We start from the raw sequence: 5,437 nt of genomic DNA on the forward strand, positions 1-5,437 counted from the left end.
ACTTGTTGCTTATAATGCCCAAATGCATCATTCATCATTGTCTCCATTGGATTTTCATAATGACAAGCTTCTTTCATTACATCTTGAGTTGTAGTAGACTCAAATACTTGTTTTTCACCATGAAGATTCCATATAACATAATTTAGGGGAAATGGTTTCTTAAGCAAGTGGTCATAAGCTATGTCTCTAGTTTGCCATTTCAGAAACCCACATTTGGGACATGAACATCGAATTGTATCTCCAACAGCTCCATTCTCAAAAGCAAGATCTAAGAATTGACTTAAACCAATTAAGTAGTCAAGTGTATTGCGTGGCTTAGAAATCCAAGTTTTATCCATTTTAACATATACCTAAACATTTTGAATATTAAATCATTAGGATGAGACAAAAATTAAAGTATATTCATAATACTTAGTTCAAAAATAAGACATACAAACACAATTTCTTATATAATATGTTCCTTTTATATGGTACTAACATACTGAATCTTTTCCCAATAAACTAACGCCTCCAAACTATTATATCATTGAAATCAATAGCTTCAGATAAATGGGAGGTAAGAAAGTAAGAGAAATTCCAAAAAGAAAAAACCTTTAGAGGAAAAGCTCAAAATGTGAGAAGTGCCCAATACTCCCTTAAAGCCCTGCAAATGAAAACAAACATGTACTAGATAATGCACATATTCATGGATAATTCACAGGCATTTATTTCTACCTGGAGTCCTAGATTTGTTTCCATGTACTAGTTATTAACATACATTAAGAAGAAAAAATGAGTTGGACAGTGACACACACTTTCAAAATGCATATTGATGGAGATTTGTTTATAATGCTTCCAATGTCCTTTATACGAAGAAAGTTTGGAGTAAAAACAGTGGTACATTACAGCTGCCTTAGGTTCCTAACTTCCTATAAGACCAACTTGAAATCTTAAGTATATAATGCAACATGAAGTTCCAAACGTTCGTGTGATACCTGGACTAAAAGCATGTCTTTGTATTTTAGTTATGAAGAAGGCCAAGAGAATAAAGTGGTAAGAGTTGTTAATAAAGAATAGCTCCCAGTGTATTTTTAAGAATATATCAGTTCAAAAGCACAAAAGCAAGGGCATAAACACTGATTTTATTTTCTTTCCTATATCAGCTCCATTGGTTATTTGGTGATGAAGCAAAGCTATATGATATATACATGGTAAAGATATGATGTTCATCTAGAAAATGGGAACAAAAACAGGACATACAAATAAAAGTAGGCAATTTTTTATAGAAATATCATTGGAGATTTGTTTATAATGCTTTCAATTTGATAATAGTTAGTAAGTTCAAAAAATTCAAAAGTATGTAATCGTCTATTTTGCATGTTCGCTAACATACTCAATCTTTTCCCAATAAACTAATGTCTTCAAACTATTATATCATTGAAATCAATAGCTTCAGATAAAGGAGAGGTAATAAAGCAAGAAAAAACCTTTAGAGGAAAAGCTCAAAATGTGAGAAGTGCCCAATACTTCCTTAAAGCCCTGCAAATGAAAACAAGCATGTACTAGATAATGCACATATTCATGGATAATTCACAGGCATTTATTTCTACCTGGAGTCCTAGATTTGTTTCCATGTACTAGTTATTAACATACATTAAGAAGAAAAAATGAGTTGGACAGTGACACACACTTTCAAAATGCATATTGATGGAGATTTGTTTATAATGCTTCCAATGTCCTTTATACGAAGAAAGTTTGGAGTAAAAACAGTGGTACATTACAGCTGCCTTAGGTTCCTAACTTCCTATAAGACCAACTTGAAATCTTAAGTATATAATGCAACATGAAGTTCCAAACGTTCGTGCTATACCTAGACTAAAAGCATGTCTTTGTATTTTAGTTATGAAGAAGGCCAAGAGAATAAAGTGGTAAGAGTTGTTAATAAAGAATAGCTCCCAGTGTATTTTTAAGAATATATCAGTTCAAAAGCACAAAAGCAAGGGCATAAACACTGGTTTTATTTTCTTTCATATATCAGCTCCATTGGTTATTTGGTGATGAAGCAAAGCTATATGATATATACATGGTAAAGATATGATGTTCATCTAGAAAATGGGAACAAAAACAGGACATACAAATAAAAGTAGGCAATTTTTTATAGAAATATCATTGGAGATTTGTTTATAATGCTTTCAATTTGATAATAGTTAGTAAGTTCAAAAAATTCAAAAGTATGTAATCGTCTATTTTGCATGTTCGCTAACATACTCAATCTTTTCCCAATAAACTAATGTCTTCAAACTATTATATCATTGAAATCAATAGCTTCAGATAAAGGAGAGGTAATAAAGCAAGAAAAAACCTTTAGAGGAAAAGCTCAAAATGTGAGAAGTGCCCAATTCTCCCTTAAAGCCCTACAAATTGAAACAAGCAAAGGGTAAATGAAAAACCCATCAATGGATTGTTACAGTATATAAAATAGGGTAACAAAATTCAAAATTGGAGGAAAAGAGAACGTTTGAGAAGGAAAAGAGAAGCAACGAAGAGAAACAAAAACTGAACCTAGTGTGTTGGGGGAAGAGAAACAAACCAGCGAGAAGGGTTTGTGGCGTCTTTGCAAGGTTTGATGCGTCTTTGGAGGTTTGCTGCGTGTTTGGAGAAGCTAGTGTGTTGGGGGTTTGCTGATTAGGTTTTGTAATGGGAAATTGATAGTGGAGGTTGAAAACCTCCACTAATTAAATAAAAACCTCTACTGTCCATTTAGTTAACTGTCTGGCCCACCTGTTTGATTTATTTGTGGAGGTTTCAATAACCTCCACACAAAAACCTCCACAAAATACAAAATTTGTTGTAGTGAGAAGCCCTAGAGGATGATTGGTTCAACTAAGTCAATTAATGGCCTATATATCTTAAAAGTCTCTAAATACTTACACCATGTAAACCTCTCTGCTTCTATAACTGATTCAAATGTATGGCATTTTAGACTAGGACATGCATCACACAATTGTATGGATAAAGTAAAGAACATTTTTCCTTCTGTAAACTACAATAAAGATTACATATGTGACGTTTGGCATCAAGCCAAACAAAGAAAATTACCTTTTCCTTTAAGTAACACTCACTCTTCACATGGTTTAGAATTGATACAAGTTGATATATGTGGCCCTTTTTCTATGGCCTCTGTCCAAGGACACAAATATTATTTGACAATTGTTGATGATTTTAGCAGATATGTGCAGGTATATCTGATGAGGTCCAAGGCTGAGACCTCCAAAAGCTTACAAGATTTTGTTTTAATGATGGAAAACCAGCTTGGCCTTAGGGTTAAGATTGTTAGGAGTGACAATGGTCCTGAATTTAACATGAAACTCTTATATACTAGTAAAGGAATTTTGCGTCAAACCTCATGCATCTATACTCCCCAATAGAATGGAATATATGAGAGAAAACATCAACACCTTTTGAATGTAGCTAGAGCTCTGTTGTTACAAAGTAAACTCCCTAAGATCTATTGGTCATTTGCTTTAAAACATTTTGCTCATATAATCAATGTTTTGCCTACCTCTGTTATTGAAAATAAAACTCCTCATGAAGTTTTATTTAAAACTCAGCCTAACATACACCTTCTCAAGGTATTTGGATGCATATGCTATGTTGGCACACATAACCATTCTAGGAACAAATTTGGTCCCAGATCAAACAAGTCTCTATTTTTTAGGCCATAAGGAAGGAGTAAAGGGATATATTATGCTCAACATATCTACTAAAGCCAAAGAAGTCAATAGAAATGCTATCTTTTATGAAAGAGTATTCCCTTTATGTTCCTCAAGATTTATCCAGCTCAAAAATAAACAAAGAATCATATGAGGATTCCTTGATCAATCCTCTCATCTTTGATGACAATGTCCCTCATCCCCTTGAAAACAGATGCAACATAGAGAGTAATAGTGAGGAGATAGATAACCAATCCCCTAGGAACTATGAAGACCATAATCTTAGAAGGAGTAGCAGGGTAAGTAAGACACTCACCTATCTCCAGGATTATCAATGTGCTTTGCTTAATAAAACCAACATTCCTACCTCCCTCACTAAATACCCTTTATCCTCTTATCTAAGCTATGATAAGCTCTCACACAATTATAAGGCTAGAATCCTTTCTTTGACCACAAGCATAGAACCAAAGACCTACTCTCAGGCTATTAAGTTTCCTCAATGGCAGGATGCTATTGATAAGGAGTTATCTGTCTTACAACAAAACAACACCTAGATTGTAACTAACCTACCCAATGATAAGTCTGCCATAGAATGTAAGTGGGTTTTTAAGATTAAGTATAAGGCTGATGAAAATATTGAGAGACATAAAGCTAGATTAGTTTCTAAGGGATATAATCAAACTGAGGGAGTGGATTACCTCGAAACTTTTTCACATGTTGCCAAAATTTCTACTATTAGGCTTGTGTTGGATTTAGCATCCATACATGATTGGCACATCAAGCAATTAGATGTGAACAATGCCTTTTTACATGGAGACTTGCATGAACAAGTCTATATGACCATACCCCTTGGATTGAGCAACACTCAAACCAATAAAGTCTGCAAACTTCAAAAATCTATATATGGGCTTAAGCAAGCCAACATGCAATGGTTTGTCAAGCTCTCTAACTTTCTAATTGAACATGGCTACTACAAGTCTAGGGGTGATCACTCATTGTTCATAAAATGATCTTCCAAAAATTTAATCACTGTTGTTTTAGTCTATGTGAATGATATCATCCTAACTGGAAATAACATTGATGAGACAAATAAACTCAAACAGATCCTAGATAAAACCTTCAAGTCCAAAGATCTAGGTGACTTAAAATACTTCCTAGGTGTCGCGACCCGATTTTCGGTTGGAAGACCGGCTCTACGACTTGGGAGGAGGCGAACTCGATTTCTACCTCTCCCGATTGATTTGGAGTCGCCACTACGTTTTTTGCGGTTAAAACGTAGAAAACTCTATAGTAAGCCCAATTAGGATAATATGGTCTTTAAGCAGAGATTCTGAGCTCGGGAGTCGATTAAGGAAAGGTATTAGCACCCCGTCCGCCCGTATTAAAACGGTACCCTCGCTAATATCATGGACTTTTATACCCTTAACAATTATTTATTTAGAATTAGTTATTTTTTATTATTGAGCCTCACAATATTGACTTTGGTCCTACGTACCCCTATTAAGGGGATCAAGGCTTACGTAGTTCTAGTTCAAAAAATGTTTAGCTACTTTGATTAGTTATTATTGATTTGGAAAATACCGATAGGTTTTAGAAGTATTACTTTATTGAATTGGTTAATTTGAATTGTTTTCAAAATATGTAATTGTTTCGATTCAATGAGACCAATAGTTTTAGAGACGGTATTGGTCGTAGACCTTCTTCCCATTTTCAGAGGAGTTAGAGACGACTCGAACCATGACCTC

Source organism: Lupinus angustifolius, chromosome LG02, assembly GCF_001865875.1.
Source record: "Lupinus angustifolius cultivar Tanjil chromosome LG02, LupAngTanjil_v1.0, whole genome shotgun sequence".
Classification (NCBI taxonomy): domain Eukaryota; kingdom Viridiplantae; phylum Streptophyta; class Magnoliopsida; order Fabales; family Fabaceae; genus Lupinus; species Lupinus angustifolius.